General features: G+C 33.1%; 1 pseudogene; it reads right to left on the minus strand.

The window, feature by feature from the left end:
• Positions 1 to 16,232, minus strand: part of LOC131067252 (uncharacterized) — a 36,293-nt pseudogene extending 20,061 nt beyond the window's left edge.
• Between the last annotated feature and the right edge of the window lie 908 nt (positions 16,233 to 17,140).

Raw genomic sequence — 17,140 nt, forward strand, 5'->3', positions numbered from 1 at the left:
TGTATGAATTTATACAAATAATAGTGCAAATAATTTTGGTAAGGTGGCTAGAATATAGTGGGTTTTACCCCAAAACATTAGAGAAGAGGGAGAGTTCCAATTGGTGGAGGAGGTTAGATTATGGTGGAGAAAAATCCTCATTGAGGAAGAGTGTAGAGAAGACATGTTTGAGAAGGATGACAAATGTCCTGGATAGATGTTGGAAGAGGAAAATGAAGAAGTGTTTTTATTAGTCTAATACAACTCCATTTTGTGAGCCCATGCTCACAAAATTCTTACTTGGTGAGTCTAATGTAGGAGAATCTAGGCACACAAGCAATCTTGCTTCACCAAAAAAGAATATTTATTTGGATATTTAATTTTTAAATTTTTGGTGTAGGTTGGAGCTTCAAGAGCATATTTTCTAGTTTTGAAAGATAAAATATTTTTTTTATTAATACTTGACTTCCATTTCAACAATTAGAAGCAAATAGGGTTATTAATGTGGTTTTAAGACTATTATATTCCACAAATCTAATTTTTCAACCATTTATGGGATCTATTGGCATATTATAGAATTAAAAATTAATTTATTTATCAATTTTTTATGGAAAAAAAAATTTGTATAAGGAAAATTACCTTTGATGTTCCATTCTTGTCTTATTCTTAAAATTTGGGTGCTTAGAAGGGAGGAAAAGCTACTATTTTTTAAGAAAATAATTAAACCTCTTCAATTTATATTGGAGCACAAATTGATTCATGATTTTATTCATTTTTCATGTATGTAGACAAAAAAAGGTGTTGGATATGGTGTAGCAACAATTATGCCACATTTTCAAACCAAGCACGACATTTTATTTCATATTTTTTGAAATAATCTCAAAGGTGAAGTTGAGAGAAATGAAAGAGAATATTTGGGTTCCACTTTTTGGCACCTCAAAAAAGGTTTTAAACTCTACAAAATATATCACTCGATGGTATTAATAATAAGAAATAAACAACAATAACATTGAAGGAAGAACTTCTAGGCCTCTTCAGAGACTTGGTTGCGAAAGAGTACAGGAAAATTGGCTTACAAATTAAAGGCCTAGATAAAAAGAACAAATAGTTTTTTAGGTGTATTATGGGTGTTCATCAAAAACATGAGAGTTATAATGTGAAGGGGAAAATCATATTTCAACAGAGGAGTGAAGCCAAGAAAGTGTTTAGGCATGAAGATTCCAAGAGTGGTTGGTATGAAGTGCCCAAAAACATTGTAAAATTTCTTAATTGTCTCTTGATGTAATCCACCATATATGTAATTCCTTTTGAGGTTTTTTTTTTGGTATAAATATACAAATGAGAGTTGCAATAAAAAAATATATATATTTTGTTTTCATATTATGGATTGGATGACATGTTAATGCTACAAGATTGGGTAGTATGCTAAGATTCTCTTTTTTTGTCTCCATCTCATTTCCAAGGTGTAACTTCCAACTATAGTTTTTTTTACCTTGAAAAGATTTGATGTGAGATCATGATAAAATAAGCTCCATAATCTATCAACCATTCAACTTTTGATTTATTCATTGCTAATGCCATTAAAAATTTCTCATCGTCAATTTTCTTTTTCTTTTCCTTATCCTTGAGCTCTCTTATTAGATGCCCAAGTTTATTGTAAATAAAAAATTTACATCCACACTTATCTCTCTTCATGATCTTGTTATTCTCTTTATTTTTTCTTCTTCCCTAAATTTCTAGGGCCTCCTTAATAAATTTCATATTTTTTCTCTTCATTTCTAATTGAAGTAATAATAAAAATACACATTTTTCTTGAGTTCTAAATTGCTACCAACAAGTGATCCCATAAATATAACAAAGAACATTGCAAAAAATCCATGCAATGATCTCCTCCTCAATCTTTACTCAAATAGAGTGAAATTTCTTAACAATATTGTTGGAAGCATTTAGGCACCCAAACAAAAAGCCATGCTCCTCCATTCTAAAAGTATACTATTTTTTTATTAGGAAATATTTATTTACCAAAGATTTTTCCTAGTAAATCTCCCCCAGATTCCAGTAGAGAGGAACACCATTCACTTAATTACATGCATTCAATAATATAAAGTATACTAAATAGACCGTAATTGTGAACCTTTTCTTTTCTCTCAATTTTATTTATTGTCTGATAGCATATCATCCATAGATATATATCCAAAAGATTATTCCCCATATTGAGCTTTTCCCTTTTTTGACAAAAAGATATTCTATGATGCAAGCTCTTACTCAATCTAACATTGTTATAAAAACCCATTTCTCTAATGTCTATAATTTGAGGCTATCAAGCTCTAATACTAAGGGAAGGAATTTATAGGTGTAGAATACATTTTCTCTAAACGACTAAATTTGTAAAATGACTAAACTAATCATACAATTACAAGGAAATAAACCAAAAATAACTAACCATAACATAATAATTTATGTGGTAGAAATATTTTCAAAATAAATACACTACACTCCAAATAATTTTAATGCACTATTTGATAATTAACTGTTATAATTAAATTGTAGAGTTTAATCCTTTGTACACATATCACCAATAAGAAATTTTGAGAAATCATAACAACACAATAATACTCACAAGAAACAATGTCTAACTTACATCCTAAACACCCAATAAATAGGAGAAACAATGAGTATGGTTAGAAAAGCTAAAACCATAAAAAATGTGGCACCCAAATCTAGAGTTGAAATGTAATGCTTGAATCTCAATATGAGTCCACAAGTTAAAAATAATGTAGCCCTTCCACCTATCATAAGATTATCAATAACCCACTTTTGCCAAATTGGATGCTCTATAATGGATCCATTATCTCTATTCATATGTCTTACTACATGTCAAAAATTATATAATAGGTTAATCAAGTGTAATCCCTTCTTACAAATCTCTTATATGCTCTTATATTTCCAATGTGGGAGGGCCAACTTCAAGAGGCGAGAGCATTTGATCTTAGAAATTTAGTTGTATTTTTTTCATTTTTCTTTTAATAACTTGAATAGGTATACAACCCCATAACAAGCTAACTTATTACAACCATCCAAAAATAATACAGCTAAAAATGACATCTATAACTCATCAATAATGAGTATTTCAATCATTATTAATATTCTCAATTTCATTAACAAAGATGCTTCCCCTTTCGTAGTCAAAGATGCTTCTCAACGGGTCACTTAGCTTTGGATTATTGTCTCTCACATTTGATCTTGCTCGGTGACATCAACAATTTCAATTTGAGATTGTTCACTGACATCCTTTATTTTGAAGATTTCCTACCATTTCTCTTTTGTCTCATTTTCTACATCAATATATAGCCCATTCATCAATTTTAAGTCTCTCTGTTTGACAAGAAATTTAGAATTGTAGGTTGTCAAATGCTCCTTTATTTCTGCTACAGACATATCAGGAAATAGATGGACTAGACTTCATCCTCTAATTTGTTTCTCTGAGTCCATTGCATATTTCCACCTATTATCAATATGTAAGTATAGTTCACTCAGAAGTGACTTTACTAGTTCTAATGGAGCTAGCTGAAACTTTAGAAGTGTGCAGATGACAACTTCTTCAATTTGTCGCTTCTCATCATTATTCCTAATCTCATACTTTACATATCTAAATCCTGCAAATCCACCATATTCTTTAAGATTGGCACAAAATTTTTCAACACTATGAATATTTACCTTCTTGCTTTTTACAATCTGGAATTTGTTTGCATCATCAGATTCTATATCACTAGACTCTTTTGCCAGAATGAGTCTTCGAGTAGATTTCTTGTAGGTTTTGGTTACCTTGGGAATAGTAACATTCTTTTGTTTCTTACTTGGTGATGCAGTTGATGCTCTAGTGTTGGGTCTCTTTGTTGGTGGAGTTGGTAGGGCTTTTGTAGTGTCCAGTTTCTTTCTTTTCAAAACTTTACCCTTAGGCAACTTGGTACTCAATGTTATTGCTGCCTCTTGAGCTTCTGATTCCTCTTTGGTAATGGCAAGAGTTCCTTTGATAGGTGTAGAGGAGGATTCTTCTCTGAATTTCTCAGATAAAACCTTTATCATCTTTGTATCTTTTCTTGTAGTTTTAGGTACTACAATGCTCTTTTTCACCTTTTCCTTAACTTCTTCATAAGTTCCATATCTCAATTCAGTAGCATGCCTCGGCAGTGTAAGATATGCGTCAACTTCCTATTGTGTGATATCATAGTCAATCTTGTAACCCATTGGTGGCAAAGATTGAGTCCTCGGTTCTACAGCATTCACATAGCAGTAATCGGTGTTTACCTCAAAACATATATTATCCTTATATTTCTCTACCAGCTGTGGTGGAATACGGTACCTATTGTGCATCTTTTCTTGAAATTTGCTGAAGTAGTCATCCATGATATCATTAAAATTATCTCCCAATTTCTTGATAAAGTCATTAATTTGATGGGTGATAGGTCGGTGTAGCTCCCAAACTACTTTACCGACTGAGGAAAAGAACTTCTCAAAGTAGAAAAACATGCATACAAGAAGTGAACCAAACTTCAATGTATTTGCCGAGTTGTTCTTCTTCGGCTTCCTTATTGTGTTCAGGTTCTCAAACAAGTTCTTCAATAACACTTCACATAAATTTAGTTCATTCCCTTTTTCACTATTTTGTAGGCTAAGTCAACTGCGGCACATGGTACACTGTTTTCCCTTGCTGATTGGAAGAAACAGTAACCAATTACTCTAATTGCAAATTTAAGTTCTGCATCAGTGACATTATTCAGTTTCAATCCTCGGTAATCAGATTCTACTCCAATTAAACTGATTAACTCCTTCTATGATATCATTTTTTGTGCTCGTGCATGATCATAGATAGGATATCCGGTGATCACGTGAATGATTTCCTTAGTGATTTTGAATGGTTGCTCTTCTAGCCACATAAAATCATCATGAACTCTACTTAAAACAATCTTAACCCACTAGGGTTTGAACACACGGGGATAGGCTAGGGCTTCAGTTAATCCCTTGATTTTTATATGCTCAAACTTGCTATCCATTTTGCCATCGGTACATAGCTCATCATATGTGTCACTAATCTCAACATGACTGAGTTCTTCAACATGGCATTTGGTGAAGAATCTAACATCTTTGACTAACAAGACTTGATCTAGGATGAGTGAAAAGGCAGTTTTGCCATCCTATTCAGAGGCGACTTTAGGAGTCAAAGTGTATTTCAGAGATGGCTTCTCCACATTCTTGACAACTACAGGATCCTGGATCTTAGGTGCCATTTGTAAATTCTAGATAAAACTTAGCAAACTATCCTTAGGGTTTGATGGTTTACAAACGGCAAACATTTCACACTCGGTAGATAATAGCAATTTGACAAGATCGGAAAACAGCTTAACAGTGATGAGATTTGATGTAAATACCTTGGATTCACTTTGAGTGAAGTTTGATCGCCTTGATTCGCTCTGCTCTACTCTCTTGAAAACTTGGTGAATGAAAATAACCGCGAAAATACCTTTAAGTACACAAAATACCTTATCGGGATCCGTGCAAGTTAGGTCAAAACATTAAATGCACTCGGTTTACCTTTAACTGATTTACTCTCTTTTCTTTCATTTTAACTGAGTAACCAAATTTCCTTGTTTACCGACTTGACAGGTTTTCTATAAAGTACTTTTGATAGAATTTCAAACTTACTAATGCATCTTAACTATGCAGATTTTGAATTTAGCACATAGTAGAATAGGAACTGTTATGATTTAACCTTTAGAGAATGCAGTCCCTTCATACCTTTGCTGATTAATTTGGAATAGGTGCACCTAACTCGGTAGGTAAGGTGCTTTCTTCATCTGACATGATTTCCTTCTTTTTCCAAATCATCTTGAATTTTTCTTTTATCTCTTCAGTGTCACCTCTAGGTTGATCTCTATAATCTCCAGCTAAATGTCCAACTTTGTGACAATGAAAACATGCCATACCAGGATTTCTCCATGATCTTCGGTTGTTCATTCCAAATCTTATAAAACAGTTGGCACTTATATGTCCATATCTCCCACAACATGCACACCATATCCTTGTATTGTAATCCCATGGTACTGCTACATATTATCAGTAAGGATTTGTGTGGGTTTGATAACCACTAGTGTTTGCTCGGTGTGCAGACCACATGTGATTTTTTGCTTAAACAAGCACTTCTCGGTACTATGTCCATATTTATTGCAGTTTTTACAAAACCCTTTGAATTTTGCCTTCTGATGATTGTTAACAGACTTTGTCCTACATTGATTAGATGTGTGACCATATTTATTGCACTTGTAACAATACTCATTTGACTTAGTGATATTAGGTTGCTTACCTTTTCTGATCTGGCATATGTTGGCAGTATGACCTTGATTTCCATAGTAGTAGCAAATAGGCTTCTTCCTTCTAATTTTATTCCTATTTCCAGTCTGCTTTGATGATTCAACTCTCTCGGTAGTATGAATTCCTTTCTCGGTAGAGTCTTTTCCTTTGTAACCAAGTCCTGCATCTTTGTTGGGTCTTCTTGTATTTAGTTGCTCATCCAACATCTTTGATGCTTCATAACTCTTCTTCAATGTTTCTTTGGATTTCTTCTCTATTTCAAGTTCATTGATCAATCTTGATACTTCAAATTTCAATGCTTGATTTTCATCATTCTTCAAAATTGCATCATGATGTGCATAACCTAGTTGATCTATCATATTTTGTTGAATCCCAGTCAACCTTATGATTTCATCATTCTTATTAGATACTAAGAATTCAATTTGTTGCTTCTCTCTTTGTAGATCTCTTGCTTTATCCTTAGCTATCCTTAATGCATCTAGATTTTCAGTCATCTGTATACTGAAATGTTCATGTTCTCTTTTCATTGCTTTTAGTTGATCAGCCAATACTTTGTTCTTTTATTTCAATGCTCCAATCATTTCTTCAATTTCTTCAGATATACTATTCTCAGATGATGTCTCAATTTTTTCCACTAACTCTTGAGAATCCTGCAAGTCATCAGATAATCTTCTTCTTACTTTCAAAGATTTTTGCATTTGCCTTTGCATGTCTGCAATCACTTGATTCACATGATCCATCTCTTCTTGCAAATACACAATCATTCAAGATTGTTTATAGCCTTCCATTGATAAGATCTTTCTCTTTAGGTAGTTAAACCCTTTTCCAAGATTGTAGCTCTGATACCAATTGTTAGGCCCAATATGGAAAGCTAATGTACTGAGAGGGGAGAGGTGAATCAGTACTTCAAAACTTTTCTTGAATAATAACTTTAATGTTATGCATAAACCGAATAGTGCAGTAACATAAAATAAATTTAAAACAAATAGATAACAATCATACATGATTCACTCCATAAAACATATATTTTGGTTATGCATAAACTCTTGGTTAGAGAGAAAAACTGCAGTGGGGATGGCACCCACAACTTCACTACTGCAATAATAAAGATCCTCGGTTAGAGCTACATGTTTAGCTATTTTTGATAGCTTACCCTGTTAGGAGTAACAAGATCTGTTAGATCTACCTTGTAAAAGGATTTCACAACACTTAATCTAAATGATGCACCTAGTTAGAGGCTTTACAATTTATAGACTTGGTTAGAGTCTTTTACCCTGTTAAAGGTTTCTCTTTCAACTTCACAATATTACAATAAAATCATTACAAATATCTGCAACTTTACATCTGAAATGTTATAGCAGATTCTATGTGCTCAGAATAAGATTACCTTGCTTATAGCATACCTTGGTAACCCATATAGTAACTTGGTAAACGCTTTTGTTTACTCTGTTCTTTGACTATTCTCTGAAAACCTTCTCGGTGACCTCTGTGTCTCTGTAACAGTCTTCCTTCATACATACATGCACACACCTTTCTCTTAACTCATGCTATATAAATAGATCTCTTAAAATGGTGATCCAATTCATTGCTTCGATCTTACAAACAAGATTCCTCAAATGAATAACTAAACAAAATATTTCATTGGTTAGATTGTCCTTATAATCATACATAATCTTCTGGTGCAATTTCCAATGTAATAACGGTTAGATGTGCCTCGATCTTGTAACACGTTTTCATATGCATGTCCAGGTTCAATTTATCTGGTAACACGTTTCACTCGGTGTGTCATCTTTACTACTTGGTAGCCTCAAAAAGATACTCGGTAGACAGCTCGGTGAATACTATGTTCTGTAACTGCTTTCTTCTGTAACCAACTAGACTGTGCATACCGACTTCTCTGTGTGTATACCGACTGCATGATTTGGTAGTACTAACTGACTAGAATGTATAGTATGACTTTGAATATAAAACTAATGGCAACTTGATAAGTAGTAACAACAAGATCTTGCAACTTGGTGGAAGGATGCCACTTAAGATCATTTCACAGTTTATGCTTCTGAGTCTGCTTCTATTGACTCCTCCCTCGAGGATGTTGTCTCCTCCCAAGATGAGGTTCCCCTTACTGCTAATGAAGCCTTTGCTAATGTTGTGGACTCTTCTGCTCCTTTGGCTACATATTTTGTTGCTTCTGCTCCTCTGCCTCATTCTTCTCTTGTTGTTGTTCTACAACAACAATCTATTGTTGTTTTGCAGAAACAATCTGGCAGTGTTTCTATGGGGTCCCCCTACCTGATTTTTCTTTGAATGTTCTTAATGACAGTGTTTCTTGGACAGTTGTTTGTCGCAGGCGGAAGGGAAAATCTGCCTCTATTTCCCAACCCCCCCTTATCAAGTTTTGGGTGTTTCTCCCCACTCTTGAGTTGGGATGGGTTGTTGCAAGGTTGACAGGTGTTTGTCTATCTAACTTGTTAGTTTGGGATTTGTACCCCTACTTGGTCTATTGCCACCTTGAGGTTGTTTTTAAATTTTTGATAGTCTTTTGAGACTATGTAAAGAGTCAACGTCCTAGTTAACACTGCTTTTTTAATCAAAAACAAATAATCAATTTATACAAATATTTTATTGAAAAACTACTTGATCAGCAGTAATCCTCAATTTATTTTGGAAAATGTACAATTACAAAAAAAATACCTAACAATTTTTAAACATTTGTTAATTATTCTTACTATTTTTTAGTTTTTAGTTTTAAAAAATAAAAAATTATTTAAATTCTTTTAATATTAGTTCCATTAAAAGGAAAAAACTAAGAATAATAATTTTATATTTCAATCGATCGTTGCAGATCTAGAACAAGAAAAGAATGTGTAAAAGTATCAATCTTTTAATGAATACTTTTTGCTTGTTAAAGGTTGGAACTTTTTAACTTCTTCACTTTGCTTTTCACTTTTCTGTGCCTCCACCTTTCTAGATTTCCTAACAAGACAAAATTCTCTCCTTACCCATCTTAGTGTTGCTGCCTGAAAAATATCAACCCTATTGGTACAATCCCAGTAGGGCACACCCAAAATTACACTACAAATACTAACCGAAGAACACAAGGGAGAAGGTAATGACAACGTTGGGTCGTTGAAATCATATTAGAGGTCATCAACAAGCTGGATGGTGCTAGCCAGAACGTGGAAGCAACAATAAGGAAGCAAGAAAATCAAATCTCAGTCATGGGAGATTATATCAATCACATTAGATATTACATAAAAGTAAAGACGAATGTGTTGATCTATTCTTGGAAAACAAATAATACTAGCAAATTCACACCCATCCTTTGAATCCATTTTATTATATGATCCACTTAATGAATTGGTACAGAAAAATGTAGCCTGAGCACTATCCAAGCCCAAGCCACTAATTGGTGTGTCCCAACTTACCGTCTAAGGGACCTACTCATCATTTTTCCAATAGGGTTGTGCATACTACAAATTCTTAGATAAACATTCTTCACCAAATTTTGTTTTGCTAGGTCAATATATTAATATTTCAAAAATTAATTTATAAGGGTAGTTGTGCTCTCTCCAACTGCAAACTTGATCCACCTATCCTAGGAATTGTCTGTATAACCACTTTCTTAACTTCTCTCACTAATCTAATCTTTAAGTTTGCTGATAGTTTACTCTTAAGTTCAGTCATTTGTATATGCTGTCAAATTTGTAATTGTTTCGTTGTTCTAGTGATCCATTTCAATGATATTGCAAATGTTATCTGCTGCACCTTTTAGCTATTGACTATTATATCCCTTATGACCATAAGGTATGTTGGTAATATTCCTATTTATTAAAATAAATAATTGATTTTCTAGAGGGAAGTTTTTTTAATAAGAAAATTTTCTTTTATGAACTAAAGGGCATGCCTAGATTGGTAACTTTTTATTAATATAAATGAAATGCGAAGAATACTAAAACTAATTCCACAAATAGATTTGAAGAATGAAAATATACGAGAACTCATAACAGCACATTCATATATTCATGTATAGATATGTGGACCCAAATCTAAATGTTTAAACAAGCTAAAAATACATGAAATATAAAACAAATATTTTTATAATCAAAGCCTTAAACTTGTTTTGAGTATATACAATGGCATCAAATAGCAAAAAATTATCTGTCAATAAGTTTTTAAAAGAAGTAGGGGAGAAGTTTGCAATCCACTCTAGCTTCTAGATTCTAAATGCTTTGAATTGACTTGACAATCTTCCAAAAAAGTTGGAACCTATCAGCTTCTTCACTTTGCTTTTCACTTTTTTGTGTCCCCACCTTTACAAATTCCATAGCAAGTGCATGGGTATGAATGGTGTTGCCACCAAATACAAGCTTACCCGGTTGACGTATTGGAGCTCTTGAAGGGGATCTTGACCTTGCTGATTTAATTTTCGGACTTTTGGGTGATAGAGATTTTCCATCCAGACAGCTTCCAACTCCAGTGCAAGAACTAAATCTGCATTGAGATTCTTCTCCATGTTCTCTAGATGTAATTTCTCTTGTTGTTCTTGCACTAGATGTAGTAGTGCAAATATTAGTAGGATTTAATGGCAACCTTTCAGGTTCTTTGTAATCAAGAGGAGGAGCAAAGTCCACTTCCAAATATGTGTCAAACACACTTATGGCAGATTCAGGTTTTGTTTCAACTATATTTATACAATATGTGGTATTGTTATAATCTATCTTAATGGTATCCCCTATGGTTAAACAAGAGAAGTTCCTCAAAGAAACCTCCAAGAAAGCTTTTGGGTTGGATATGTCTAAAAAATTCTTTGTGTGGGGCTGCAATTTCAAACTCGTTCCCTTTGGAAGAGTGGCATGCTTCAATTTAACTTTATCTCCAAAGTGGCATATAAATTATACCCTCCTCAGCCACAAATTCAAGTACTCCACTGGGTGAGATGTGGCCTGTGATGGTATTCTGAAGCTGGAAAAGCATTCGATACTCTATTTCTTGAGATATCAGACGAGAAAGAGCAGATGGAGGCATTATAATTTTGTTGGCTTTTTCCAGCTCCGGTTTGTCAGTATAAATGGGAGGATAACATTGATAGATCTACTCAAAAGTAGCTGCTTCTGCATACCAATTTCTATCTTCATAAGGTCCTCCATACCTATATCTTCAGTATAAATGGGTAGATAACATTGATAGATCTGCTCAAAAGTAGCAGCTTCTCCATACCAAAGCCCTCTATATCTATATCTTATGTATCCATATCTTCTTTGATAAGATCCATCTTCATGGTCATTCATATCTTCCTCAGGTCATGTATGTCCATCTTCATTATATCTTTCTTCCTCATGCACATTTATATCTTCATCAGATGCATCTTCAAGCTTTCTTTCTTGTTCATGTCCATTGATATCTTCACTGGGTTCTACATATCCATATCTTCCTTTATTGTCTTATCTATCTTCATGCACATTCATATCTTCGTCAGATCCATTTCAGGCTTTCTTTCTTCTTCATATCCATTGATATCTTTACCAGGTTCTACATATCCATATCTTCCTTCCTTACCTATCCTATCTTCATGAGAACCTTCACATTCAAATGTCTTTTCCTTACCAACATTATCCAGGTTCTCTTTCAAATGTCTCTTCCTTACCAACATTATCCATTTCTGAAAGAACTTTATAGATTTTGAGCTCTCAGATAAATTCTTGTACAGTTACATTTTCTTTATGGTTGGTTCTTAGCAATTAAATAGATATGTCATGCAAAGATTGTGCTAAGTGGTCCATCAAAATATAAATGAACCTATATCACTATTAATATGAAATAAGATTGAGTCCAAGGGGTTGAACTTAACTGGTTAAAACACTGGGTTCTCACTGTGGAGACCCAAGTTCAACTCGCAATAGAGACATCTAAAAGTGGAACTCTAAGCTGTGACTCCTGGCCTTCCATAATGGGGTAGGTCTTGGGTATATGAATTTTGAACTTCCTTGATTAATTCTTAAAAAAGAAATGCTAATATATTTTTAGTTTTTGCATCATGCATACTAATCCATCTTTAAATGATAAATCTTCATTTAAAAGTTTTCTTTGTTTTTCCAAACTCTAATTTTATTTAAAAAGTAAATAGAGGATGTAGATTTATTTTTGTTAAAACAAATAAAATTATAGTCTATATAATATTTTGTGTATTGAATATAATTATAAAGTTATTTGAAGAAATATTTTTAGTACATTGAGTTTTTTTGTTGTTGTTATAGGTGAAGGAATTTTATTTGCAAACAAGCTCAAACAAGATGGTGGCACCAAAGAAAGTTAAAAGATTGACTATTTATAAGAGATGGAACACCAAGAAGAGATTGACAAAACAACAAATTAGATCTTTAGAGCCTCCCCCTATAACATAATAAGAAGCATGTTTTAAGCCTACTCATGGTTTCCTTTACTTTTTTTCTTTCATTAAATCTACTTGTAATATCTCGCTAGGAACCTAAAGGAAAACAACACAACTAGGCAACTAAAGGGTGAAATAATTTTTTTTCTTATTAAGTGCATTAATTATAACCATTGCACGTCTAGTAACACAGTGGACGACTAACAAATGATTTCCTAAGGGTTAGCAACGAAGATTAATTGTAGATTATATTAACACCATGGTTAATCCAATTGTCCATTTAATTAGATAAAGTAAATGCTTAAGTTTAAAACTACACATACATGTAAATTCCATAATGAGAGAATCAAGTATTCCTATGCATTCAATTTTCCATAAATCATTTATACAAAAGATCAAAGTAACTGAATTAACATACATTCCACTGACATAATAATACAATACCCATAAATACATGGCTTCCAATAATGCCATAGATTACAAAGTAACAATATCAAGGTTACATAAAAGTTTGATACAATGACCACAAGGTCTCAATTAAACAATGATCACGAACATGAGCTGGTACATGAACCACAAACCAAGAAACACTAGTGAAGCCTTTCCTCGCCTGAAGATACAATCCAGAACATCCAATGGGAAGTGGCACTACCACCCGACCATGTGATCCCGAAATGGAACCACCCCACCGTGCTAGGAGATAGTAGAAAACCCTCAAGCAAGCAAAGTAAGACAAGTACGAAAGAACTACAAGACTCCACAAACATCCATGTGACTCAACTCACAAAACACTAGTGACTCAAAGGAGAGAGTGTCATCGCATAGCTTGATGGTTACCATGGTAGGCCTCCTAGGTCTCGGCTCTCTGTCCTATTAACCTCTCCAGGCTTTCGGCTCCACCTAAGTCTCATGCGGACACTACCAATCCTTTTGTGAAGAAAAGGTGGTAAGTTTGCCATTCCAGGCCTTCTCGTAACATTATGAGCCCTATACTAGCACTCACCTATGCACGAGGTACATTATCTTAATTAATATTTATTCCACTCCCCCATAATATATTATTAGGTTATCACTTTTTAGCTAACTTTCGACGGGTTATCCTGTCATCCACTCCGGGCACAACCCTCGCTCAAAATCCACTCTCTCTCATAGGACACTAATAGGAAAGATCTCTCTACGAGAACTCTATGGCGAAACAGATAGCCATAACTAACCCAAGATTGACCATTTGGACAAAGCACACAATGGCTCACATCAATAAGGTTATACAACAACACCTAACCAAGGAGATATATTAACATAGGACACAATGACAACTCAACTAGAATTGCAATGGAATTAAGCTTGACTACAAACACCATTTACACAAGATCCTAATATAGGCAATCTTTCCTTAAAACAGCCAAATGCATAAATAACTTGCAATTAAAGATTTTCCAGAAGATAAGAAAATACAATTATATCAATACAAATAAATCAATTTTGTCATTTGTCCAATAAGATTTAAATCAAGCACATAAAAATTAAATCTCCTAATGTTTTCAAGCATAAATATAAAATCTCTAAATTTATGAGCTTTTCTGAAAAATACCACCTATAATTTAATTTCATTCATAAAATATAATTTATAACTATAAATTAAATTATATTTATATAATATAATTATATGAATACCTATAAATAATTCACTTATAATTATATTACTGAATATATATTTATCAACTCAGAATTTAATTCCATAGTATTAAAATATTAATACCAAATAACATAATGTCCAAAATAATATTAACTTACATATAATTATATATATACATATATATATACATATATAAATATTTACATAGATATTTCATATATTAATAAGTTAATTTAATACCAAATTAAATATAGTGCACGAATATCAAAACTCTGTATTTCGGACTGCACAACGAAATTTTAGGGAAGAGCGAATTTTATAATGTCATGTCGATGCCATCGTGCACGGTAGCACGTGCTACTCATGGTAGCCCATGCTACCGCTAGTAGCAGATGCTACCATAGGTAGCTTACTACCTAAGTATATTTTTTTTTTTTATTTTTTGTTTAAATTTTTTTTTAAAAAGAAAACCTAATTTACTTTAAATTTTATTTTTAATAAAATTTATTTCCAATGAACTTTAATAATCCAATACAATTTTTAAAAAGGAAATTTAATTACTATATATTTTCTAAAAAGAATAATATAGTAAAAATAATTTTTCCCTTAACCTAATTAATCAAATAAATTTAATTGATAATTAAATTTATTTCCAAAGTAAATCAACAATTTCATAGAGAAACACTTATCAAAAAGACTGCCATAGCCAATATCGGAACAAATCAAACAAGACGGATTGTTTCCTTTGGTAAATTCCATACTTCGCAAATCTTGCAATTTACCATGCACAATAAAAATCTTGGCAAAATTGTCATTATCTCAATTTTCTCAAAATTTCATCCACAAACACTCGGGAAATAATCTCTCTTCATAATCTAGAATTTAACTTCAGAAATGGACTTTAGCCAAGAACAGAATTAATCAGACACGATATGACAAACATCTTAACACACACATCATTCAGAAGATAGAAGGAATAGAAATATTTTCTTTAAATCAATCAATTAACAGAAGCCACCCAACCTGGTATAGCTTTCCTGGAAGAAATTTGTAGAAGACAACCAATCCTTCAACTAGCTTCCAAAAAAAAGCTTCACCTAAAAACCCTAACTTGTTTCCTATGTATCTCTAAAATAAAGACCTATTCCCCTTTTTAAACTAAAATTCTAGGTTGAATATCTTTTCCCCAAAAAACTAAATTTAGTAATAAAAGAAATTTTATTTTCTTTTCTAATTTTCTAACAAAAAGTAAGCTAACATGCAATAATTAAAAATCATTATTCTTTCTTTTCTTTTCTCATTCAAATTAATTAATTTTCTAAATAAACAAATTAAAGCAATACTTTAATTCTAATTAATTCTTTTATTCATTTATTTATTTATTCTTTTATTTATTTAAAATTCTAGGAAACAATAAATGAAATTAATCTAATTTATTTTTCACTAAAATTTAAATAAAATATATTTCTAATATCATGCAGCTTGCAACTTAATTTATAAACTTTTTTTAATTAATTAAATTTATAATCTCAATGCATACATAATTCAACTATGAGATAACTTCATACACTTAATTAATTAATTAAATCCAATAAAACACACAAACTGAACAAACCTCAAGCAAATACTCATAAAAAGATCAAACAACAAAATACGAAGGCTGAACTAACTGGCAGGATGACCAACTAAAGACACTCACACAAGTGTAAATGAGTAAAACTAGGGTTTACTACTATCTCCTCCACTTCCATCGGAAAATATAAGGCATTCTTAGACCTATGAAGCTAGGTGGAGACGATACCTCGTACCTACCCGGTACTTGTACCTACAATATCCTGCATCATCGAACCACACATGCATATATATACAATATAGAAAACATGACATACACATCGATGAAGGAGAATCACGGCGTTCCCTATCTTACCAAAATGAGTGAATGAAAATCGTCCCCTTGCATCCAATACACTCGCAGACACACAACATATAATTCCACATCGCATATATAAAGTAAAGTGACAGTATATAGCAATAATCCATAAAATGCCATAAATCACAAGTACTAAAATACTGCAAATAAATTATGCATCTCATATCCAGATAAAGAATGAATAATGTCATAAAAATCTGAATAACAAATCATGGTAATGTATCCACTGAAAACAAACAATAATAAAATATAAGTCTAGTGAGTTCAAATGAGTAGGGGTACTACATTCTCCCCCCCAAAACTAGGTTTACTCCTGGAAGCCTAAACTAAATAAGAATATAGCTCCCTCATCTTCGCTGCATTCTCCCAAGTCGTCGAGGTCTCATCATTTGGGTCCCATAGGATCCTTACCTAGTCGATGGTGTGACACTTGAGGATCAGCTTGGCGGTCATCCACCGCTACAAACACTCTATGGGATCTCCCTGCATCTCCCACTGTAGGCTCTGATGCTGCTGGCCTCTAACTACCTGTATTGTGGAAATGTTGAGGGCACTACATGGCTTTGTGACCAAACTACCCACAAGAGAAGCAAGCTCCTCTACCTGGTCCTCTATTACCTGTTGGCCCACTAGACTGTTGGAAACTTCCTTGGCTAGGGGTGTGAGATTCACTCTGTGAGGACTGACTTGAAAAGCCCTGAAATTGTTTTTGTTTCAACGGTTGTTGTTGCTGTTGTCCACACTTAATGGGTGCCTGAGAAGTCCTAAATGGTGTAGCTGATTGGGACTGATTTCCTCAAGCTCTATTCCCACTGGAAGGTGCACTCCCTATCTGCAC

Source organism: Cryptomeria japonica, chromosome 7 (assembly GCF_030272615.1).
Source record: "Cryptomeria japonica chromosome 7, Sugi_1.0, whole genome shotgun sequence".
NCBI lineage: Eukaryota > Viridiplantae > Streptophyta > Pinopsida > Cupressales > Cupressaceae > Cryptomeria > Cryptomeria japonica.